We start from the raw sequence: 26,599 nt of genomic DNA, 5'->3' as shown, positions 1-26,599 counted from the left end.
AAGGCAAATATAACTAATTTTCGGTTGTACAGGCACGAGATCATGAGGGTTTCGACAGGCACTTTATTAAATAAACTAACAATCAAAATCTATAAACGAGCATTCCGTCAGCCAAAATCAGCCTCGCCAGCCCAAGTTCGTCTCGAACTAGGCCTAGCAGACCATCACGGCGTAGAGGCTGGTGCGTTTATAAAGGTTTGCGACTTATTGTGCCAGGCCCGGGAGGGCTCCCTGGAGGCCAGACTTTGGAAGGAAATATCGAAAAGCCCTACTAGCCAGAAATATCTACGTCATTTGGATTACAGCCTACAATTACTTGGACTCAAGGAATTCTGGGGAACAAACCCCTTAGAGCTGGCGCTAAAGGTGATCATCAAGAAGAGCACAGTACTGGCACTGGTTCTTTCATTCGGATAGGGCAATTTTGTCAAAGAGGAAGCACGCATGGGCAGTGATTTCCAGTTATAAACCAGACGTGGAGTCACCCTACTTAGCAAGCACGTTCGCACTTTACTGGAAACAAAGGTTTTTAGCACTAAGGATGGGTGAATGGCCTTTTTTGAAGAACCTTCCTGAATGGAGTTGTTCTGACAATAGTAATAAATGCAGTCTGTGCGGTTATTACTCCGAATCCATTGAACACATGGCCTGTGTATGTCCCGCAACACTTACAGTCAGACGGTCTCTATTGCGAGAAGAATAGAACAGGCTAGTAGTTCCTTAGTGCCTTAAATCCGGACAACAAGAAGCTGAACATTGGGTTCACCAAATTTATCAGTAAATCGTCAAAACTGTTGCAAGATACTAGAGCTGCTAAATCTCTCTTACTTCAGCAGAGCAGCATTTTGTCTACAGGTCCCACAACAGAATCCTCGACTGTCAATAATTGCCGATCTGAATCTGACTTTTAGCTGAATTTGAACTGCCTGCATTGTTTTAGTGAACTGAAAGAAAAACACAGTTTTATAATTTGTATGAATGAATTGAACGCATTTATATTGTAATGGTTTTAATAAATCAAACAATAAAGTATTATTATTATTATTATTGTCCAAAGGTGTATCCATGGTGCACAGCAGCTGATTTCAGCAGTAGCAGTAGGGAGAAGGGAGAGGGGAGAGAGTGCCATATTTATATTAATAAGGTGCTCTCGTGATCATGCCATATGTCCCTTGGATGCCCATTGTTGTTTTCCCTCTGTTAGAATGAGCACATTTCAGACTGTCCCCTGCTTAGCGCACGTTACTCTACAGATATATTTTGCTTTGTGCCACACTGTACTTTCACACAGAACACACAGTTTTTTTGCTTTCTGTTCTTTTCTGGAATTTAGTCTGAACATGTAAACAAGGTCGAACAACAATGCCCCTTGTTATTCTGTTCTGGTCAGGCCCTGGCACCTATACAAAACACACAAATGCAGCTTTTGCTTGGGAACATGCACTTTTGTCAAATAGATATACACATATAGGTAACACATACTGGGAAAAGATCTTCTGCTAACACTCAAAGATCCTCTGAAATATCATCATTTTGCTTCTGTAGAAGAGGAGGGAGGTTATGCTACTCCATTTATGATTTACGGACTACTTGCTGTGCTAACCGTATTTGTGTTAGGCATTTTCCTACTTGTTGTGGCCTGTATACTGCATACTAGAGCAAGATAGTTAAAATGAACATTTTAAACTCTGATTGTGTCTCTATCAGAACTTATTGTGGACTAGTACGAGTGTGAGAGTGAAAGGGTGTGGCCTGAAACCACGATTCCTGAGAGGGTTGAGAGTGTTGTGTTCTGGGGTGTCTAATCACTTGTTCTTCTGTGAGTATGAGGGCGAAATGAGACACTGTAGCTAGTCGTTCCTGGGCTCATGGGTACTCAGGTGGTAGGATGACTCAGTCCCTGTTTCATGATCCCAAGCATAGATCTGTGGCTCAGCAGGATCCCTGCAACACTCTCTCCTTCTCACGCATCATGATGATTCAGTAAATCTGGGCTCGTGTGCTCAGGGGCCTGATGAAGAAATCTAGAATAGTCGAAGCAGAATGCACAAACATGTCATTATCACTTGGCTAACTCTTAAAAACATCCTCATGATATTTTGTTTCGGAATACTTATAGGTTATGTTTGAAAATAATGAATTTCAATATATGTCACTCATTGCTGTAGTATGAGTTAACATGCTCATTTCCAAGATGATTATAGAGAAATCCTGAGTGTTGGCTCAACCTGCCCCACTTATTTTCAGAGGTGAAATTGAGTTAACATGGACCAGTGCAGACAGGCCTCTGTGTTATGCGTATAGTCACCTCCATGAAGATACAGACCCTTGGGGTTTGCAATTAAAGACAAAACAGAGGAGTCTGGGGTTCTCAAAATTAAAGTCATGTCCAGGCGGTAGAATGCCATTATTGTTTATTGATTGGATTTATGCATCTACTATTCATTAGCTGTTTAAATCACAAATTGTTACTCAACATTGCATGCTCAGCTTAATGGAACAGTTTCATCTTTAGCCAACATTTCATTATAATTAAAGAGAAAGCACTAGAGACATCAAGTTGAAAAGGGAAAAGAAAAGCTTTTAATGCTCGGCTGATCTGGAAAGAGGGAATGACAATTAGGACAGGACACAGGCTCCGCCCCACATACTGCCACCTCAGCCAGACAGGAGTCCCAGTGATTAGATTACTAATGCTGTGCCAATTACAGTTTCCTCTTTATCTACTGCCTGTCTTTTTGTTTGCGTGCTTTTATAAAGGCAAGATATTTATAGTCGGTTACATCATACAAACTTTCTATTTCCCGAGGATAAATGTGATCTTCCTCGATCACATAACCAGCCCCAGTGACAGCTTCCTTCAGAAAATCTGCATCTATGCAGAGAAAAGGGAACTTGAAGTCACCGCACATGTAGAATGTGGTTTCGAGGGCAACAATCATTATTAGATGCCCTCCAGGCTTTAAGAGGGAGGAGACATTTTTGAGAGCGTCGCAGTAGGACTTCTTGTCTGTGACGAGCTCCTCCAAGGCGTGCGCCAGGAGCAGACAGTCAGCCTGCGGATGGATGACGGGAGAGAAGGGCTCACTGCACGCCGCATCATATTTCAGAACTGTTTTGATCTTACTTTTTAACGTGTCTTGCTTCTCAATCCATGTCTCACTGAAAGCAAAAGAAAACAGGATTGACATGCGTTTGATTGTTGAATGACAGATATTTTGTAATGTGAAGATAATTACCTTCACAGCTGTTACATACAATTCAAAATAAGTGTTCAATATGACCCCCACAGACATAATCCGTGCTGTGCACTTTGTACAACCCTATCCAGAGGTGGTTCCTCGTCTGAGGAGCATCGTCACAGTGCTCTAGGAGCAGTGCAAAGGAAAAAGGAACTGATAATAACACAACATTATCATTTATTTTATTTTTAGTATGGAGCTTGAAGCCAGGTTAGGGTGGGCCAGGGCTGGGCTTGTGTGACCTTAGAGTGAGGAGGAGTGGTTGCTGAACCATAAGTGAGCATGACGGTTTGGACAGCCGTCTTGGGCCAGCCAGCCAAACCGTCATGCACACTTAGCATGTTCTTCACCGGCTGTATTGCATTGTGTTTTTAACGATTCTCAATGGGTCGCTAATTGCAACCTACCACGTGAAAAGTGATGAGGTAGATCAATTATGCCCTCATTAGGAATCGCTAGATGTTTCTGTGACACATTGGTACATTGAATTTTGTGACTTCCTAATTGCGAGTAACAAAAAGTCTAATTAGCAACTTGCAAAATCTGGCGGTCATACATGTGGCCCTTAATCTTTAAAAGTTCATATCTCCAGTCCCCTACATTAGATTTTTGTCATTTTGGTGTCATTTATTGAAATCATCATAATCTTACATAGAGAGAATGAGCTGCAATTATTAGTCAGGTAAAGCAAAGCAAAGTAACCAGCATTATGAACATGGTGAAAAGAATAAACTGTCCAACAATGGCAGTCTGGTTTCTACATATCCTTACCCAGGTCTACCTCTATTCTGAGAGCATAGTAGGTGTAACCTCTGCCTGGGGTCTTAGGTTAGCCTGTAACCCCATACCTGGATGACATGGTCTCGAGTGGGATTGACAATCCCCCTCTGGAGGATCAGGATGGAAGATCAGCATTAACAGAACTGCTTGTCGAACATATCATTCATTCTAGGACCGTTGTGTCTGGCGTGCCCCTCTGACCCTTAAAGGGTTATGTAACAAACCTACTGTGTTAGAGGTACAGCTCTGATGTAATGATGTGTCTAGATGTTAGAAGCTGTCTCTGCTCGGGCAATGCAAGCAATAGTATATCTTGTATAGTTCTTAGTCTTGAATGAAGTGTTCATAATATTAGGCCTGGGCGTAGTTAGCAGAGTTTTGCTACGTGGAACTTCGCAAAGTTACAAAAAAACTCTGCGAAGTTCCTCAAGTGGCGGAGTGCAGTGCAAACTGCAGTTTGTGCAGATATTCCTGCAGCTCGGGTAGAAATTCTACCCGAGCAGCAACTCGCGAGCTTACAGTTTGCGCTTGCGAGCGAGGAAGAAACTCCCTTCGAGTTTTCTGCACTCTGCGAGCTCCACTTTCCTGATTGAGCATACCATTGCTGCCAGTTTTCATTATGTACTTATTTGTTTGTGGCTCCGTGCAATTGGGGATTTCCTGCTGTAAACGTTCAGTCCTCAAATTGGGTTAAATGCAAGTAAATAAGAAAGTAATAATTGTCAGAACCCAAAGAACAACAGTCCCCCAGTAAAGTGACTTTCACGAAGTAAGGCTTAGTTAGGGTGGTTGAAAATTCAACGAGGGGGGGAATGTTAATATTGAGAAAGTCAAAGTCAAAATGAATAATGATGCATTCATGCATAAAAACCAAATTGCATCTTTATTAACAAATTCACCCTCTGTGAACTCCATATCAGCCCGTACTCAGAAATATATTGTTAGGACAAAGGCCAGAAAGATCACAAGTGCGGTATCACATAGACATCATACAAATGCACAAACATGGAACCACAATGCTCCTGTGAGATTGACCCCAATAAAGCACACATGGCAAGAGGGGTGCACGCATTCTGAAACAATATAAAGTCAGATGCCACATGAAGGTAGGAACACTTAGCCAATTTAGACACAGCACACACTGTATATGCAGTGATTACATGCTTCCCATGCCAAACATCTGGACACTTTACCCACTGGCGGCATTGTGTTCATGCAAGTCGAGGCCTACCTGGATTCCTTATCCAATATCCTAATTTATGACTCCAAAGACAGAGGTACACATTCCTTAACAACAAATGATCACCAGATTCATTTCATTACATTCAATGGACTGAACATACGTCTGTGTTTGATTGACTGTAAATTGAGACAGTTCCAGCCCCTTTACTTGTGACTGTGCTCCTGGTTGCATTATTTAATTAAATGAACTGTTCCAGTTTTGCCAAACACCTCTTGTTTTTTCAATGTACACCATGTTCAAGGAACAAGGAGAAGAGTGAGGAAATAGCGTGGGAGGGTGACAACCCTCTGATCAAGGCCTCAGAGAAAATGGTGGACTTGCAGGAGTGAAGTTCCCGTCTAGATCCAAAGCAGGAAGCAGTGTATCCTCCTGCAACCAGTCCCCCGAGGAACCGGAGGACAGGAGGGCTAAAAAGGAGTTCAGGCTGCAGCTGTTCAAGCTAAAAATGAAAGCAGCCAAGGGGGAGGCTCCTCAAAAGAGGGCTACAAAGGTGGCTGCTGCAAGGAGGGCTGCAGAGGAGAAAATGACTGAGGCAGAAAGGGCCTTGAAGCAGAAAAAATATTTGTTGGCTCAGTAAGTAAGGTCAAAGGAGCTGGGCCTCAGATCCAAGCAGCACCTCTTACCCAGCAGTAATTGTGGTAGCCACAATCTAGTGTCCAGTGGAGACAGGAGGGTCCACATCCTCAAAGAACTGATGCCTAACATTGTTGTGGAGGATGACACAGACAAGTAGTTCACGCCTAATGAAGTTGCCCTAGAGATGCACAGGGTCCCTGAGGAGGATTGGGTAGTCAGTCTCTGGAGACACATACCCAATGAGGAGAGAAATTCTCTAGATGCACTTATACATTCCTAGTGTATTCTAAGCTCACTTACTACTGTGAGTTTGCTAAGGTAGTGGATCAATTGCTCAGCATCTGGGAATGACCAAATGAAGGGTGGTTCAGGTACTCCCAATAAGATTGAGTAGGAGGTCCAAGGAGGTCCCAGACTAAGGTGGGGGAAGGGTTCCCATGGCATGTCAAGAAACAGGTACCTACATTGCAAATATCTGCACTTCGCACTACAGCGACGTCGGACCGGATCATCGAGCTGCAGCGGCAACTGCCCAGGATGAAAGACCTGCTGTTTTCCCTACAGTGATGACCAACCGTGATGGGATCCTTACTCCTCTCGGCCTCCTCACCACAAACTGGATTTCTTTGTGCAAATCTTTGAGAAGGTAACTTTTTTTGTGGGACTGAACTGCTCCAACGCTTTCCACCTGAAAGTGCGACTGTCCCCCAGTCAAGCATGACCAGATGACAGCCAGAGGCAATTTGTGCATTTAGGCTCAATACCTGACAAAAAGTTGGAAATTGCATGCCTCAAATTCCACTTATTAGATGTTGTCCTTTTGGTGTCATTGTATTTATCAAAGTTAACCCCTTGCGTGTGTCGGACGGCCGGGAGCCGTCTGACGCATGGTGTGCGTGGGACAGCTCCCAGGCGTCCTAACACCCATGTGGGAAGCGCTAGTGCTCCCCTCCGTGGGCTGCCCTCAAATATGCCCCCCCCCGACAACAGGGGAAGTCCTTCTGCTTTTCCCTCCACCCCACCTCATCATTTACCTCATCATGTAATAATGACCTCAGCGCACCTCGCGAGCTGATATCATTACATGATATCAGCTGCACTGGAAGCCATTTGCATCCAGTGCGTCCTGCAAGGAAGAGGTAAGTTTGTCCTCGGGGAGGGTGGGGGGTATTTTAAAAAGGCATTGGAGGACAGGAAAGTGGTTTCCTTTCCTCCAATGTCTTTTTAAGCATCCCTCCTGCAGGATCGCACATTGGGCGCGATCGTGCAGCATGAAAGCTTGTTTTCTTTTTTTTTTTAATGGGACTTTGTCTCGTTTTCTATTAAAAAAAATATATATATATATGGCCATATGTGACCACTAGGCCACCAGGGATTTTTTTTAAAGGGCCTTGGTGCTGGGGAGCAGCCTCTTGGGCAAGGGTCGATCCCCTTGGTGGAGCAACTTTTGTGGATGGGTCTGCCCCCCTGGGGGGGAGATCTATTTAAAAAAATAAATGGCCATATGTGACCACTAGGACACCAGGGATTTTTTTTCTTTAAAGGGTCTTTGTGTTGGGGAGCGGCCCCTTGGGCAAGGGTCGCTCCCCTTGGGAGATCAATTTTTTTGTATGGGTCTGCCCCCTTGGGGGGGGGACAGATCAAATGTATATAAATTAAAATTAAGTCACTGTGAGCCCACTAGGCAACCAGGGATTCTTTTTTTAATAAGTTTTTGAGGAGCGGCCCCTCAGGCAAAGGCCGCTCAACTTTGGGAATCATTTATTTTGGCCATTTCAGACCTCCTTGGGGCAGATCAGCCTTGTTATTCTAGGCCCATCTGCCTCCAAAGGGGGCAGAAGCTATTAGACACCAGGGATTTTTTAGTTGTTGGGAAGCGGCCCCTTGGGCTCCCCTTGGAGGGCATATTGGCCCAAGTAAACAATTAATTGTATTGTTTGCCCACTAGGCCACCAGACTGTCTCAGTGTTGTTGGGAGTGGCCCCTTGGGCAAAATAAATACCCTTTATGGGGTATTTATTGTGGCTATTTCTGCCCCATCTGTCCCCTAGGGGGGCAGGAGGCAACAGGGCTTTTAAATGTTGGTGTTGGAGAGTGACCCCTTGGGCAAGGGTCTCTTTATAAGGGTGAATGTATTAGCTGTTTCTGCTCCTCGTGTGGGCAGATCAGCCTTATGCTTTTAGGCCCACCTACCACTTTTGATAGGCTGGTGGATAGTGTGTGGACTAGTGCATTATTTGCATATTTGATTGTAATGTTTTATTTCTCCTTTATGTTCTAGTGCAAAGTTTTTGATTCTTGTTTGCTGTTTAGGCAGTGGTTGATCTGCAGATTTTTTCGTAGTTGTATTTATTTTATAAGAAAAACATTTGTATAGTGTTTACTCCAAATGAGTATTAATTTCATGCATGAATGAATGTTTTGTAAGTGGTGTCATAATAGCAGCATATTTAGTTAGTGTTTTGTGCATGAAATTCTTTGCGATGTGTTTTGCTTTGTCTCATGTGTAATTTTCTTTTTCTTTTTTAGTGGGATATTGTTGGTCCTTGCTGTGTCTGTGCAGAGTAGGCAGTGGTGAGTCTAGCTGCTTCTGGCAAGTGAGTGGTATAGTGTTGGAGTATATAGGTCTTTGTGATAAAGCCACATTTTGTTTATTACTTATTTTATTATGGTTTGTTGTTGTTGACTTGTTTGAAAAGTTACCTTTATTAGTAAGAATTATGTCTAGCTGTAGAATTACTGCTCAGCAGGTGGTTGGTATGCTTTTTGAATCCTCCCTGAGCAGGATTATGATTCTGTCCATGAGGAATCATCTGATGATGATGCTACTCTCAGTGCGGATTAAGCTTCTCTCAGTGCGGATGTAGGGCCTGTTTTAGAGGAGGACACTGAGGTGTCGATGGTGCAGCAAGAGACATCTGTATTGTAGCCTGAGGCTGCAAGGCTTCCTACTGGAAGTGCTGGACTCTGGGTTGATCCAAACTTGATACAGCCAGTGTTGCCTGCCTTTAGTGGGGATGCAGGGTGTAGAGTGAATTGGGAACATTTTTCGCCTATAAAGTTTTTTCAGTTGTTTATAAATGATGTATTTTTGGTTGAGATTATTGAGGAGACTAATTTGTATGCTGAAAAGTTTTTGAGGGACAACAGTGCCAGACTTAGGCCCGCTCTAGAGCTACTCGGTGGACTCCCACAAATCTGGATGAGATAAAGATGTTTTTTGGGTTTGACTTTATTGATGGGCTTCATCAGGAAGCCATCCATGGCTTCATATAAGTCTAGAACTCCCTTGATGGCAACGGCCATATTTCCTTCAATTATGAGTCATGATCGGTATTTACTTTTGCTTCAGATCACATTGACTGTGACCAACTTTTTAAGATTCGGCCTGTTCTTGATCACTTTGTAGATCGATTTTCAGAGATCTATACTCCAGGGAAAGGAGTAGCTGTTGATAAGTCTTCGGTCCTGTTCAAGGGCCCATTCGTTTTTGGGCAGTACATTCCTAGAAAGAGGGCACGTTATGGAATTAAGATGTATTTTATTGTCTGAGAGTAGGACAGGATATGTCTATAATTTTCGGGTGTACATTTGTAGGGATTCCACTAGTGACCCCCCTGGTTGTCCGTCCACTTTTGGAGTTTCAGAGAAAATTGTGTGGGATCTTGCTAGAGTGCTGTTTAACAGAGGCCACCATTTGTGTATCTTGATAACTACTACACTGCTGTACAATTGTTTAAGGAATTGTTCAAAGTGGACACTTTTGCTTGTGGCACAATCCGCTCTAACCGTAAAGTTTACCCAAAAGAGCTTGTTTGCAAAAAGCTTCAGAGGGGACAATACAGTGCCTTGTGTAGTGATGAACTACTAACTGTGAAATTTGTGGACAGGAGGGATATGTACATGCCGACTACCATTCATGAAGAGAGTACTTCACCTGTTACTATTTGGGGTCAGGTTGCTAAAGTGCGCAAACCTGTGTGCATTGTAGACTACAATAAGCACACGTGTGGTATCGATAGAGTAGATCAGAGATAGGAACCTTACACTGCTGTTCGTAAGGCTTACAATTGGTATAAGAAGTTGTCCATCCATCTCTTCAATTTATCAACTTTCAATGCTTTTGTTGTGTTCAAGGACTGTTCTCTGGCATCAAAGAATACTTTTGTTCAGTTTCAGGAGACTGTGGTAAGCCTCCTTGTTGTTGTAGAGCAGGCAAGTGTTCCTAGAGTTGGAGTGGTGGAGGATGTTGCTATATTGAAAGATCACCAGTTTCCTGATTTAATTCCTCCCTCGCCCCAAAAAAACAAAAATAGATGTAGAGTCTGCTTGCAAAGAGGTATGATGAAAGAGATTTGTATGCACAGTGCCATTTGTCCTTCTAATCCTGGGCTGTGTGTGCCCACATGTTTCAGATTGTATCACACTCAAAACAGTTTTTGGGAGCAACCGTGAGTTTAATCGTGTACTGCCTGGTCTATATATAGTTTTATATAGTTGTTCAGTTTCATGTTTGGCAATAGAATGATGTCTTTAGTTACTGCTGTTGTTTTTGTAGTTATAGTTTTGTATCTAGTGCAATTGGTTTGTGTTTTCTTCCTTGTTAAAAAAAATTGACGATGTGCGTGGAGTGGTGCTTGGCTGGTGGTGTGCGTGGACTGGCGTTTGGCTGGCAGTGTGCGTGGACTGGCGCTTGGCTGGCGGTGTGCGTGGACTGGCGCTTGTCTAGCGGTGTGCGTGGACTGGCGCTTGGCTGGTGGTGTGCATGGATTTGTGCTTGGCTGGTGGTGTGCATGAACTGGCAGTTGGCTGGTGGTGTGCATGGACTGGCTCTTGGTTGGTGATGTGTGTGGACTGGCTTTTGGCTGGCGGTGTGCTTGGCTGGCGGTGTGCATGGTCTGGCGCTTGGTTGGCAATGTGTGTGAATTATGCTTAGCTGGGGGTTTGTGGGGACTGGCACTTACCTGGCATTGTGTGTGGATTGGCGCTTGGCTGGCAGTGTGCGTGGACTTGTGCTTGGCTGGCAGTATGCATGGACTGGTGCTTGGCTGGTGGTGTGTGCTGACTGGCGATTGGTTGGTGGTGTGAGTGGGCTGGTGCTTGGCTGGCAGTGTGGGTGAGAGGGTGCTTGGCTGAGGGTGTGCGTGGGCTGGCATTTAGCTGGCAGTATGTGAGTAGTGACTTGCTGCTTGCTTGCTTACACACTCTGCTAGTCACTGCAGACACTATGTCAACCCCCAGCCGGTATGATTGCTCTGTCAGTCATGTGGGCGTATGAAAGTGATGGGCCCTTGAATGGTGCTGTATGTTGATGTGAATGTTGTAATGTGCTGGGTCCGTGGCTGGCGGTGTGAATGGTCTTGTGTGTCACCTATGAAAGGTTTGTAAGTGGTCTGTAAAGAGGTTTGTGCCTTGCCATAGCTTTATAGCTCATGAGCTGTGAGTCATTGGTTCAGGTTTTTACCCCTTTAAATATTAACAGTGCATTTCCTTTTTGTGAAATCTCTTGTTAATAGAATTTTAAGCTCTGAACCTTCACTCACCCTAGTTCCAAATCAAACCAGTATGTGTGAGTACTTAAGGAATTGTTCATTTTGATGGCTTGCGTGGGTTCCCCTTCCGACCTGAAATTTCGTTGAAAGATAATCACTTTTTTCTCAAATTTCTGTGTGTGAAAGTTCTGGAATCTGCGTGGAGTCCCAAATTTCCTCCCACCTAGCATCCCCCCAGGTCTCCCAATAAAAATGGTACCTCACTTGCATGGGTGGGTCAAGAACCCGCGACAGACAAGGGCCCAAAAGTGAGGTATCATTTTACTCGGGACACTAAGAAGAACGCTGTAGGGTAGGACATTTGTACCGGCACAGCACCCAAAAATGTTGAAAACTTGTTTTTTTTCAGCTAAATTTGAGGTTTGCAGGGCATTCTGGGTAGGGAAACATTGGGGGATCCATGCAAACCATGCCTTATTGGACTCCCCAGGGTGTTTAGGTTTTAGAAATGTGTGGTTTTGGTAGGTTTTCTTAGATGGCGGCGAGCCCAGGGCCAAAACCGCCGGTGCCCACACCCCAAAACCAGGTAGTTTTGTCACAGGTAATTTTTAAGTCTCCACAGTATGATTTGGGCCATTTCCTGTTGCAGCCACTATGCCTACCCACACAACTGAGGTACCATTTTTATTGAGAGACATGGGGGAATGCTGGGTGGGAGGAAATTTGTGGATCCACACAGATTCCAGAACTTTCCCACACAGAAATTTGAGAAAATGTTGATTATTTCAGCTAGATTTGAGGTTTGAAGGGGATTCTGGGTAGGTAAATGTTGGGGGACCGACACAAGCCATACCTCACTGGACTCCCCCAGGTGTCTAGTTTTCAGAAATGGGTGGGTTTGGTACGTTTTACTAGATGGCCACCGAGCCCGGGGCCAAACACTCATGGGACCCCCCTTGCAAAACCAGGTTGTTTTGCGATAGGTAATTTTGATGTCACCTCAATAGGTTTTGGACCCTTGCCTTTCGCAGGTACTTGACCCACCCATGACATGGTCAATCGTGCCATCTTGATCGACCGTGTCTCTGCCATTGGCATTGAGCAAAAGGCCAGAGCCCTATTAACTTCTTACCTCGCCAATCACACTCTGTTAAGCTTGGCGAATTCTACTCTCCAGTCTTTTCCCTCCACTGTGGGGTACCTCAGGGATCCTCCCTAAGTCCGACCTTATTTAATATCTACGTGTCGGACTTGGCCATGATCATTAAAACCCATGGGATGAGGTTAACCTCTGATGCCGATGATACCCAACTTGTGTTGGCAGTCCACAATCATGGACTAGAAGTTGCAGCGAATTTTCAAGAGGGGATGCGAGACATCAGTTATTGGATGTCACGCAACTGCCTGAAGTTGAACTCCGATAAAACGGAGGTAATGACTTTTGGTAGTTTATCCCCCAGTTGGTCCCCAACTTGGTGGCCAACCGATTTGGTACCGCCTCCACAACAGTCACTAGCGTTAGTAATCTGGGAGTGATGTTTGATGACAAGCTTTCGTTCATACACCACGCAAACTCGGTGGTGTCTTCATCCTTTTTTACCCTCGAAATGATTAGGAAACTCCTTCCTTTACTCCCTCTGAGCGCAGGAAAAACCCTCATGTGCACATTGGTCTAGTCTAAGATCGATTATTGCAACGGCCTCTTCTTAAATGCCCAGGAGAAAGTTCTAAATAGGCTGCAACTTGTTCAAAAGTCAGCGGCCAGAATATTGTCTGGCACGCCCAAGTTTAAATCTATTTCTCCAGTTATACGCCAACTTCACTGGCTGCTGGTCAGGAGCCGAACTAAATTCAAGGCACTCTGCATTGCATACAGGGTAATTACCAACTCTAGACCTGAGTTCCTAAGAAGGTCATTATGCCCATACACTACTAACAGACCCTTGCACTCCTCGTCAGCTCACTTCTTAACTGTCCCACGTACGAAGAAATCATCATGGGGAGACAGACGCTTTACAAATGCTACGGCAAAATTATGGAACACCCTCCCTTTTCACATCAATGCTAATCCCTCCCTTCTTACATTTAGGAAGCTAGTAAAAACTTGGCTTTTCAACCAGTAATTACTCATTCCGACTGTCTGCTCTACTATCTTTTCAGCGCTGAGACACCTCCGGGTAGTTGTGCGCTATACAAATTGCACAAATAAAAAAAAGAATAAATGCGAGTGAGGTACCATTTTTAACGGGAGACCTGGGGGAACGCTGGGTGGGAGGAAGTTTGTTGATGCACGTGCACGCATATTCGAGAACTTTCCCCACACAGAAATTTGAGAAAAAAGTGATTTTTTTAGCTAAATGTGAGGTTTGCAGGGGATCTGGGTAGGAAAATTTTAGGGGAGTCACACAAGCCATACCTCACTGGACTCCGCTGGGTATGTAGTTTTCAGAAATGTGTGAGTTTGGTAGGTTTATCTGATGGCTGCCGAGCCCGGGGCCAAAAACTCATGGGACCCCCTTTGCAAAAGCAGGATGTTTTGCAATAGGTAATTTTGATGTTGCCTCAATAAGTTTTGGGCCCTTGCCTGTCACGGGTACTTGACCCAACCTCGAAGTGAGGTACCATTTTACTTGGAATACTTTGAGGAATATGGGGTGGGTGGAATTTTGTGGATCCACGCAGATTCCAGAACTTTCAATCACAGAAATGTGAGGACAATGTGTTTTTTTTGTGCCATATTTTGAGGTTTGCAAGGGATTCTGGGTAACAGAACCTGGTGAGAGCCAGTCAAATCACCCCATGCCAGATTTCCCTGGGTTTTCAAAAATGTATAGGTTTGCTAGGTTTCCCTACGTGCAGTCAGAGCTAGGGTTCAAAATCTACAGCTTGGCACTTTGCAAAAAAAGGGTCAGTTTTCACTGTGAAAATGTTGTGTGTCCACCTTGTGTTTTGGGCCGTTTCCTGCCATGGGCACTAGGCCTGCCCACACAAGTGAGGTACCATTTTTCTCGGAAGACTTTGGGGGACGCGGGGTGGGTGGTATTTTGTGGATCCAGGCAAATTCCAGAACTTTTTTTCACAGAAATGTGAGGAAAATTTGCTATTTTTCAAAAAAATTTAGGTTTGCAAGGGATTCTGGGTAACAGAACCTGGTGAGAGCCAGTCAGATCACCCCATCTTGGATTACCCTGGGTGTCTAGTTTTTAAACATGTATAGGTTTCCTAGGTTTTCCTAGGTGCTGGCAGAGCTATGGCTCAAAATCTACAGCTAGGCACTTTGCAAAAAAAAGGGTCATTTGTCACTATTAAAATAAAGTGTGGCAAAGTTGCGTTTTGGGCCGTTTCCTGTCGCGGGCACTAGGCCTATCCACACAAGTCAGATACTATTTTTATCAGGAGACTTTGGGTAACACAGAATTGTAGAGCAACTGTTATTACCTATTGAGACCTTCTAAATGAAAGACAATGTGTAAAAAATAAGTCATTTTGAAAAACGACCTATAATTCTCATGCTAGTATGGGTACTCACAATTTCGGAAATGTGCAAATATCTACTGTTTCTAAACTCTATATTTGTTTCCAATCTCAGAAATGCATAGGCGACTTTCATGCCAATTTTTCCATGTATATATTTTCCAAAATGAATTGCTACATACTCGGTACATAATGAAAAACCATTGCAAGACGCTGCTCAGTTATTGACTCTGAGTTTGTTGGGTTCTTGGTAAACCTACCAATCCTATATATCTTCACAACCAGAAAGATCCAGCGGATGTAACAGTATATTGCTTTCAAACAGCTGTCACAATTAGAAGAAGTTACAGGTGAAAACGTTGGCACAAATGGCAGTTCAACTAATTTTCAACTTTTCCCAATATTTAACTATTAGTTTCTATAAAGAAACCTTGAAGGATCTACACAAATGACCCCTTGCTGAATTCAGAATTGTGTCTACTTTTTTAAAATGTATAGCTTTTCAGGATCCATTATTGCTTTCATACCCATTTCTACTATTAACTGGAAGAAGGTTGAAAGCACAAAAAATAGCAGAAATAGTCTATAACCCAGAAAACTGTGTAAACAATGTTGGTTTTCACACAAAAGGCTGTCAGTCTCTAAAATCTGGGAAAATGGTGATTTCAGCTCCACAAACCATTTGTTGATACCATACCAGGGAAAAAAACAGACGCTTTTATTTGCAGCACTTTTTTCCCATTTTCCCCAAAAACCCCACATTTAGCTGTATTTTGGCTAATTTTAGGGTCTCCTACATGGGAATCCACAAACCCTGGGTACCCTTAGAATCCTCATGATGTTGAAAAAAAGAACGCATGTTTGGTGTGGATACCTTATGTGGTCAAAAAGTTACAAGGGCCTAAGCGCAAACTTCTCCAAATAGCCAAAAAAAAAGGCTTGGCACAGAGGGGGGGGGGGGGCGGGGGGCAAGGCCTAGCAGCGAAGGGGTTAAGACTATTTTTCTAAATTGCTTTGGTATTTTCACTGTATTGCATTTTCACTTTAGTACTGTTTGTATGTTGCTCAGTCAACAACCACAATCTTTGTTAGTGATACCCACAAAATTCACTAAATTAGCCGGTGCTTAATCCTCTAGTAGCTTGCCACAAAAAAGTCAGGCTTAACTTAGAGGCAATGTATGAAGTATTCTTACAGCACACGAACAGCAATAAAATGAAAACACAACACATGAAAAATCCCACACCAATCTACAAAAATACAGTAAACTGTAATACATTATTTAACACCAAAACAACTAAAATCAACAAGAATTCAATCAATAGAATCAAAGGCATGATTTTTTAAAGTTTGAAATTAGCCCCCAAAGATCAAAGCCCAGACCATGGATATATAGTTGTAAAAGACTGGGTCAAAGGCAAAAAATATGGCCCCTGTGATGGATCGAAAGTCGGATATAGGAAATGGATTGGGCCCAATTGGCACTTACCATCAGACATTGAAGAAATTTTAGAAAAACGTTGTCTGGAAAGGTAAAGTTCAGTACAAGCTGCAGGTGATGTCTGAATAGGATGGGTCATCTCTGGTGAGCAGCTTGACAGATTCACAGTAAAGATTTCTACATTCGGGCTTAGTATCTTGTTAGAAGTTTAAAATCTCCATTGGGACAATGTTAGATGCTGTAGCTGATGAGAGTTCCACAAGGCTAAATACCGCTTTAGCAAAGGACCGCTAAAAAGGATTTCCTGTTGGGGGGAAGAATATAGAGGGAGCTGTGATGTACCTTGGGCACATAGACGAGCTGGTAGGTCCCAGTCTCCTCTCAGTTCTCAGAGCAGTTTTTAGCCAAAAGTTTTTGGATTTTGGCTAGCTGGACGACTTGAACACCACCAGCAAGTGCTCAGGACTGGAGGGGCACCACTTGTGGGTAAACCCTCACTCTGGCTAGATCCAGGTTCAGATTCAAGAAGGTTGGAGCATTTTCTGTCCCTGTCCAGCCAACTAGCCCTTGAAGTTACTGTGGTTGTCTTCGGTTGAAGAAGTGGAACATGGCTCAAGCAGCAGTTGATGCCTCTGAAGGTTCAAAGCACACTTTAGGCAGCGGAGCAGTGCTTCTAGGTGCAGCAAAGCAGTCCCTGAAGAACACTGCAGGACACAGCAGCAGGCAGTCCTCTGGGAGCCCTTCGGCAGGTCCAGAAAAGTGAACTGAAGAGTTGGTCTGAGGGTCCTATTTTTAGGTTGAACCTAGGCAGCACTAGCGCTGTCTCTTCAAGACATTTTGTGTACACTTTGTGGGCTTACAATCCACCCATTGCCTTTTTATTTGTTACTTCGATTGTCCTTTAACCCCTTCACTGCTGGCCCGATTCCGCCCCTGTGCTGTAAACAAATGAACAGGGGCGGGTCATGACGAACCCCAGCCGTCATCAGCACACGAGCACTGTAGTGCATGACGGCTGGGGTTCGTCATCAGCATGGAAGGGGTTAAAAAGACTTACAGCCAGATTCATCAAACTAAAATCTGCTTGCAAATGGCCAGATTCTGAGAATCTGGCCCTTTGCGAGCGGTATTTTTGCATTTGGGATGCATCATCCCAAATGTAAAAATCGCAATTTTAGAAATCACTACATTGCGATTATTTGCATTTAAGGAATCTCAATTTGAGATTCCTTAAATGCAATGCATGAACCATTTCAAAATTACGAATTCGCAATCTGGGGCAGCTATTTACCGCGAAGTCTAACGACGTGGTAAATAGCAAAAACGTAGAAAAATACACTATAGTGCATTTTACTAAGTTGTATGTTACACACACACATGTCCTTTGGACATGTGTGTGCGCAACACCAGTGTACATTATCATTTCAGGGGTGCAACAGGGTGTCCTTTGGACACCCTGGCAGCCTTGAAATTGCTTCCTTATTTGCAATTCGCTAATTGCTAATCGTAAATAAGGAATTACTCCCCATTCAGTTCATTATGTCTTTATTTCGAAATAAAATTCATAAAAGACAACATACAATGCATAGGGTGTAATAAAAACAACAATCATACTCCCCATTCATTCCTATGGGCCTTTAGGCAATATACTCACTGTTTGAGTCGACCTTTGAACCCCTGTTAGGGTGTGATACCACCACAGATCAATTTATGGAATTGCACAAGGAGTTTTTTATGACATTGAAAACATTATTAACCGAAATGCCAAAGATGAGGCAGCAAAATGTAAGGAACTTGTCTCATGGTAAAGCATGGTACGACAAATCCTGTAGGCTAGCCAAGGGGGAGCTTATGATTGCCATAAAAAACAAAGGTCAAAATGATGTCAAACTGGCAAGGGAGGCATACAAGCACATTCAGATGACCTCAAAGAAGGCATGGGAGGAGGCGAGCTGGGCAGAACTGTTGGTTGCTGCCAAAGCAAAGGACACTGTAGGGTTCTGGGGCTAGTCGCCAACGGGAGCCATGTAGGTAGAATAGTGAAAGATGTATATCTCGATGAATCCACATGGGTGAATCACTTCACGACTCTATATCAAAAATTTGATAGGGGTATAGATAAGTGTAGTAAGTTAGCATCATGGGCCCCTCCCCAGATTGAGCACCTAGACTTCTCTATTGATGAAACAGAAATGGCAATTAGTGCATTGAAAAATGGCAAAGCCCCGGGTCTTGATAAAATACCCGGGGACTTGTATAAACATGACATAAAGGTCTGGGCACCCTATGTACATTTTTTATTTAATGTTTTATCTAGTAATTGCAACTTCCCAGACAGCTGGCGGGGTGCCGAGATTGTTTTAGTTTTCAAAAAGGGCAATCGGTCTGAACCCTCTAATTATAGACCGATTAGCCTAATAGACATCCTGCAGAAATTATATTCAAGGCACATACTAACCCGAATAAATCATTGGCTAGAGGATAAAAGGGTACTTACAAAATTGCAAGCTGGGTTCAGGAGTAAGGTCAGTACCATCGACCAGGTTTTTAGGTTTTGCTGCCTTTACTGGAAATACGTTTTAATCAGGAAAGGGCATTTATATGTCGCTTTCGTAGATCTGAGAGCGGCATTTGACTTAGTGCCACAGGAACTCCTTTGGAGGTGCCTTGACGAGGCTGGGATGCCAGGATGCCATCTGGCTCAAATAATTGAGCTGCATGCCAGGAATTTCGTTAAAGTGAGATGGGGTCCTAATGGCGAACTGACCCAAAATATACCAATAGAGCGTGGCGTTCGTCAAGGATGCGTCCTGGCTCCAACCCTATTTTCACTTTTTGTGAATGACATCCCTGCTCATCTGGAGGGCTGCACTAATGATTCGCCCCGACTTAATGTAGAAAGTGTGCCTGCGTTACCTTTCGCGGACGATACCATCTTGATTTCGCAAACTAAGAAAGGTCTCCAGGCGCTACTTAACTCCTTCAGTGAATATTGCGACAAGAAAGGGCTGGAAATGAATGTAAATAAAACAAAGTGCATGGCCCTAAATCCAAGTAGGCCGGATAAAGGGTGCTTAACTTTAGATGGCCAGGAGCTGGAATTAGTTGACCACTTCTCTTACCTGGGGGTTGAGATAGACTCGAAATTTACTTGGAAACCCCAAATTCAGAAAAGTAAGGTGATTTTTGCCCAAAACATTACACCAATTATTAGTAAGCTTAACGCAAGTACAAGTAAGGCAGTGACACCTTTTATGGAACTCTTTAAATTTAAAGTTCAACCTGCCGCTCTCTATGGGGCTGAGATCTGGGGGCCATCGGCGAAGGACACCTTTTCCACCATGGATAACAAATTTATGCGAAGCACTGTAAGGGTTCCTACAAGTACCCCTTTAGTGCCTCTTCAATTGGATCTGAACTTTAAGCGGACAGATCATTACACCACTCTGAGGCCCTTAATGTTCTGGGTAAGATTGTGGCAGACACCAGAATTGGATGATTATAGGAAAGGGTTACAAGAAATAATGGCCTTAGACTCAGTGAATTCTATTCCCTGGCTCAAACATATTAAAACATGGTTTTCTATCTTAGGCCTCCAACAGTTATGGAAGTATCCCGAAAGGCTACCACATAACACAAAAATCATGGTGAGAAATGTCTTTTGGTCCTTTACAATAACCAATTAGTTAATGGGAACAGATATGGGACTCTAGTGAACAACTTTTTTACTTTTAAGGACAAACCCCTTTTTGAGGTCTTCCTCAATGAAGTTGAGCCCCCCCTAGCAAAAACCCTATTTTTGATGTTTAGGTATGGAAACCTTATGACCAACTACATTAAGGAATATTGGTCTAGGAAAAATAAGGATGAAACACCTGTAGCAAATGGAAATTGCTTAATGTGTGAAGGAAATTACAAGGAGGATGAGGTTCACATATTGTTTTTTTGTTAAGCATATTCCAAAGCCAGGAACAAATCGATCAAACCCTTGTGTAACATTTTGGGTATTAGGTCATGTAATGTGGCAGATAGAATAATTAAGTCCGATACTTCTCAGATCATTGTTTTTACTGTCATCAGATTCCTTCGTTCTGTTTATCTTGCCAGGATCAAAATAGGTTTAAAACTGTAATTATAAATGCATTACCACCTACTCTTACGATCCAACGGTAGCATATCCAACCATGCAGGCATGTGTTGTTATTTATCCTATTCATTGCGTCAAATTTTAAATGATTGTATATTAGTATAACTGGCATGTTCTCTTTTTATCATTATGTATGTATTTGTGCAATCTTTTATGGCAATTGCCGAAATAAAGAAATGGAAAGAATGGGAAAGCCATTCCTTATTTGCGATTAGCAATTAGCGAATCGCAAATAAGGAAGCAGTAGAAATCGCAAAAAATATTGCGATTTCTACATGCATCCCGTTTTGCGAGTCCTTAATAGCGATTCCTTAAAATTTGCTATTAAGGACTCGCAAAACATGACTTTGATGAATCTATGGGTTAGTTGCTAGTGGTTAATAGTTGCTCTTTGTCCCTCCTTGCTGTCATTTGTTTCCTCCCATGGAGCCGAGCATAACTACTGTTTTTTTTCTACTTTGGTTCTTATGTGTTCATTTTGGAGCACTATTTTTTTCTTAGTTTCCTGCCCATGTTTTGTGATGCTTTACTTTTGGTGGGTTCGTCATCAGGAGCGCAGTTGTAAACAGGACTGTAAAACATGTTCTTATCTCCTAACATTTTTGTAGCATTGAAAGACCGAGATCAACTGTCAGACGCTGTTTCCACAGTGTGCCTGTTCCCTGCAGCTTTGCTGCTTATTCAAACATTACTGAACATGTCAGCGCGGTGGCCTGCAGATCTCTGCCCCTCACCTTCCTCCAGCTGTTGCTTCTCCTCCCATTGGATCTTGAAGTAGGTCTTTCAGCTGCCTTTTTGCAACCATGTTAGCCACAATTGTTAACAGAAATAAGCTAATTACTAACCGTGTACACACTTTCTGAGAGTTCCTTTTATATTAGCTGGTCTTGTATTGGACTCTTTTGACATTTTTAGGCTTTTCATGTAGGCATAGAGTCGCCATCTTAGAGTGGATATATCTGCCTGCAGTTGTTTAGAAACAATTTTCCATGAGGAAGGGTTTTAATGTTAATATCCTGTTTGACGTGCTTTTTCCTAAAAGGATTTTTTACATTCCAAGCCTCAGGCATCATACATCATTGAAGACCCTTCCAAATACAATGTCCCTAGTCCAGCCATACTGATTTCAACACACTGAGTCTCACACAGATTGTTTCTTTGAATACATATGAAAATAAAATCCAGAAACACATAAACATGGTAACAAGCAAATGTACTTTTTAGGTTAGTCTTTTTTCTATGGACATCACAATCCTCATAAAGCATTATTTTCGATCACAAATATCTTATAAACTACATCTCAATACATACACATACATACAACACCAAAAAAGAATAATTTAAAATGGCAAAGTTGCCATCTACCTAACTCGGAGGCTGATAAACAGTAAACAAGGAGTACAGCTGTGCATATTAAAGCAGTAATCTAATAAAAGCACATAATCAAATATATACACAAAATGCCTAAAGTAGACTATACATTTCATTATAAGTGATTAAGTAATCAAAACACAATAAAAGATAGAGAAGGAGGCAATACTAAAGGTTGTGTATCCATTAAAACAACGATGCAAAGATATCGCACAATGCACTTCGAGCATCTGATCCATAGGGCCATTAGGAATTGTGCTGAGCCAAATTTCACTATTCTCCTTGTGTCTGTCCAAGTAGTCTAAGCACTTTCAAATAATGTCTATGGCCAGTACAACTACATAGAGGAATAATCCACTTGACCCTCAAACTTTTGTAGTAGGGACAAAAGATAAAACAAGCATTTGCAATGCAATAGGTCTCGCATTAATTAAGTTTGAGCTATTGGCATTGCTAAATATTGCAACACCAATTGCAACAAAAGTCTATAAATTGTAGGCCAAAAAAATGTGTATTTATTTTTGTAGCAATGGTGGCATGCTGCGCTTTAGATGAATATGTTTAAAAATAAAGTGTGCCATACTACGATTGCTACAATAGTTAATTGTGGATGCGTTAACAATTCATGTGTGCACTGATGGCTGGTTGTGTGTGTGCCTGGTGGAAGTGTGTACTGCCGGCTGGTGGTGTGTGTGCCTGGTGGAAGTGTGCACTGACAGCTGGTGGTGTGTGTGCCTGGTGAAAGGGTGCACTGGCGGCTGGTGGTGTGTGTGTGCTTGGTGAAAGCGTGCACCACTGACTGTGGTGTGTGTGTACCTGGTGAAAGCGTGCACTGGCGGCTGGTGGTGTGTGTGCTTGGTGAAAGCATGCACTGACGTCTGGTGGTGTGTGCCTGGTGGAAGCGTGCACTGACGGCTGGTGGTGTTTGTGTCTGGTGAAAGTGTGCACTGACGTGTGTGTGTGTGTGGTTGTATGTGTGGTTTTGTGTGTGGTTGTGTGTGTGGTTGTGGTTGTGTGTGTGTGGTCCTGTGTGTGTGGGTGTGTGTGGTTGTGTGTGTGGTTGTGTGTGTGGTTGTGTGTGTGGTTGTGTGTGGGGTTGTGTGTGGGGTTGTGTGTGTGGTTGTGTGTGTGTGTGGTTGTGTATGTGGGTGCGGGCGGTTGTGTGTGTGTGGGGGTGTGGTTGTGTGTGTGTGGTTGTTTGTGGTTGTGTGTGGGCGTGTGTGTGGTTGTGTGTGTGTAGTTGTATGTGTGGTGTGTGTGTGTGGAGTTTAGAAAGTAATCTGTGTTAAGACGATGGAGGACCATGCAGTAATAATATTAGTGAGGACCTGGACTTTAATGGAGCAACAGGAGGACAAATAAACAAAGAACTTGTACCCTCTTTGCCATATAAGGTCTGCTAGATGTGAGGCAAGAATGCGTTTGTAAAACTGTGGTATGTCACTCTTAGGTGCCGGTGTATTTTGCAAAGAGAACACAAACATAAAAATAAATGTGGGACTGCATGTCAATGTACAGGTCAACTCTGTGGAGGTCAATATTAGGCCCCACCTCCTGTCAAACGGAGGGCAACAGAGCCCTCAATGCTAGCACCCACCTGACAGAGAGACACTCCCCTATTGGTGGGTGTAGGAGGGGGTTGAGAGCTTCATGTCTGACACACAGTCCATGCTCCAGATCCTAATTTCCCCTCCCCTCCCCAGTGCAATAGAGGCCACTGGACACAAGCCCTTTGACCTCAGCATGGCCGTCCTTCAGAAACATACGTTCACTGCTGAACGTGTCTTGGAGCTGATCATTGTTAGGTCTCTTATAGAGCAGCGCATGCGCTGCCTCTGCGAGGCATCAAGTAAGCAGCATTACTACTGAAACTCCACCCATTGCATTCGTCTTTGTTTTGTCACTTGCCATTGGTGGAATCTGGCATGGTTGTTCTTATCTTGCTGATTGTTGGCTTGTTTTTGTTCCCCAGCTCAACCAGTTCCCCGGCTAGAATTTAAAGACAGGAGGCCCTTATGTATTTACAATCATTAACCACGACATTTGACGGCAAGCACCCAAGCTTTGGTATCGTTGGTTTTGAAAGCAGAAGGTCAAACGATGGGTGCAGCCGAGTCCAGAGTTCTGTGCATTATTCTACACAAAGTACTGCATTATGGGGGGACTCGGGAGGCGGGAAAAAAACCACAACATTAACACACACGAGCACAGCTATGAAGTGCTCCAAAAAGGCAAATATTCAGCCTCTGGAGCGCCTGCAAATACCACCTTCTTCCAGCTCGATTTGCGCAGCGCTAGCTCCTTACATGTAAAGTTAAAGTGGCACAGTTCATAAATAATTAAAAACGCTTAAAATCATGAACAAATAATAACAGATGCTGCGGATCGGAATGCAGGAGGTGTTTGGGGAAGGCACAGGAGGATTAAGGGGAACAGCCAGGGTATAGAGGCAGCGCCCTGCAGCCACGATTGGCGAGGAGACGGCACAAAGAACAAGTCTTGCTCAGGAGCCCACGATAGGGCAGCTGAGCCTTCTCGTAAAGCTGGTGCCATCCTACAAGTGTCACCACGGGTGTTCGAATCAGACGCTGCATGCGTATTAATGCCGTATCCGTTTGAAGTGCTAATTGTGCTTATTTTTTCATTGCACTGGCAGGATGTGATCCCATCCCCACCCCACTGCTGAGGTTTAAGGAACAAACCCAAGACGCTCACCACAAGATACAGCCCCTCAGATAACGAACCCCTCAATAATGCGCTGGTACAACAAGCTAAGATAAACTTACAGCAGGGCGCAAGTATTAAAAAAAGAACTGGGGGAACGCTGATGTCACGACAGGAAGTGACGCCACGAAAGGTGGCTTGCACCATCAAACCCCATTGCCTCCCCTCGCTCACCCCTTGGATGCGATTGCGTCAGAGAAGCCAGCGCGTGAGCAGCGTTCTGAATGAGCTCCAATCTCGCCCCAGAGAGGCCAAAGAGTGAATGAGTGGCTCCATTTTCTAAAGTAATCAAGCTTCTGATAAACTAAGTGGGGGGGACGACGTCCACCCGCCTGGTACCCCAATTCAAGCCCTGACTTACAGGACCACCGAACTCTCTGGGGGGGGGGAGGGATGGGAGCATGTCACTACCCTACGTACAGATGAAGACTAGAACAAGATCCTGGAGGCGGCTCCGTGTGTCTCTAGGACGGCCCCCATGGGTCCAAACATCGCACACTGACGAGCAGAGGTTCTCGGGTGCACGAAATGAGAAGGGGCAAACTTGCGCAGGCTGGCAAGTAGAGGACTCCATTTCCAGGAGCATGCCACATCGTGGGACACTATTTAGCTGGGCTGCCCCCCACATGGATGCGCCAAGCTCTCTCCTTTCGGCTTTCGCCCCCAGACAGCGCAATGAAAGACCGGGTTCCCCCAGTGTTGGAGCGCTTTAAGCCCCCCTGCCCCCTCCTGCCACTGCCTTTGTGCATTGGTGTTCCTGCAGATCAGAAAGAGTGAACACACGAGCACAGCCATCGGGCAAGAGGAGGCGGGCTCGCTCCTAAGTAGAGTAGAGTCCAATTACAGACGCAGGCTACAGCTTGAAACAGCCTGAAAAACAGAGGGCAAGAAGTGCAAACAGAGCGGACTAACACTGTAGTAGTCACCGCTGAAACTGGACTACACAGAAGTTTGCAAATGACCAACAGCCAACAGAAAGTAAGCTAACAACAACAATACTACAAGTAAGCCAATAGCAAGCAAATAAACAGATTACATGAAGTTTAAGCCCACATAGAGATTACTTTAGGTCTCGCTGAGCCAGCGCATTGCGTGCGCTGCCAAACACGAGACCTTAATATGGACCAGGTGTTTCGGGACCTTCTTTGCATGCTGGGCACGTGTCACCAAGGAGAGCCTGGCTCTGCCATCTGCAAAAGAACACCTTAGTAGGAGAGATGTATACTTAAATTGTAGAAACAATTCCCAAGCCAAAGGTGGGGCAATCTCTTCGATTGTATCTTAATATTGTATCTGAGATTGGGGGAAATCTTTAAAAGCAACAAACTACTGAGTAAGCGATCCCCTAACATTAGAGACATTATCCACCATAGTAAATTCCCAGTAAACTGCCTCATCAGAATCTCTGAGAATCTAGAGCATCTTCTCTCGATCAGTCCAATAAGATTGTTATCCCAATTTCCTCAAGAGTGCCCTAAGTGAACAAAACCAAGAGATCTTGTGAACCCTTTGGGATACCATGAGGTCCAATTGGTCCACTCAATAGGGGGCAGGCACTTCATTGGACTACGGTCAATGCTGAAACATTAGAAGCCTACACTCCATTTTGTTGGCAATCTTACTTTGAGCCAGGTTGAGAAAAATTGGAATCGGGGGAACTTTCTAGAAGGTTGAGGATAGATTTTACAAAATGGTGTACTGTCACAGAAAGGCAATCAATATTCCCACTACCCCACAATCCTAATCCACAGATGACTGGGCCTACGGCTTTAGTGTTATAAATGTCTACTACTGGACACACTTTACCTGATACAGTCTTTTGTGAATCTTAATTATGTGGGTGGTTTGCTGGATGAGCAAGGATGGACTTTCTCAAGGAGTGGTGTCCAGCTCAAGCTTGGGGTTAAGCATATTCCTAAATATTCAATAGTGGAAACTAATTCAATTGGCGATCCCCGACAGATATACATCTCTTGGATGTCTTCTGAGTACCATTGGAAAAAACCATGTGCTTTGTTTTTGAATCGCTTAACTAATCCTTGCTCATCACAAAAGTGGTAAAATCAATTAATAGCTGCTGGAAACCTTGGGGAGACTTAGATAACAATA

The 26,599-nt window shown here is 43.8% G+C and overlaps 1 pseudogene across 1 annotated transcript in view; it reads right to left on the bottom strand.

The window, feature by feature from the left end:
* Positions 1-2,560: 2,560 nt before the first annotated feature.
* The window catches only part of LOC147725101 (indolethylamine N-methyltransferase-like), a 90,761-nt pseudogene continuing 66,722 nt past the window's right edge, over positions 2,561-26,599 (bottom strand). Inside the window, exon 3 of the transcript XR_015309956.1 lies at positions 2,561-3,162. The product of XR_015309956.1 is annotated as an indolethylamine N-methyltransferase-like (transcript). The remainder of the gene's footprint in view (positions 3,163-26,599) is intronic.

This window comes from Lissotriton vulgaris, chromosome 4_1, assembly GCF_964263255.1.
Source record: "Lissotriton vulgaris chromosome 4_1, aLisVul1.2, whole genome shotgun sequence".
Classification (NCBI taxonomy): domain Eukaryota; kingdom Metazoa; phylum Chordata; class Amphibia; order Caudata; family Salamandridae; genus Lissotriton; species Lissotriton vulgaris.
Note: the sequence above shows the minus strand (reverse complement) of the source record. Positions and strands in the feature narration are given on the sequence as shown.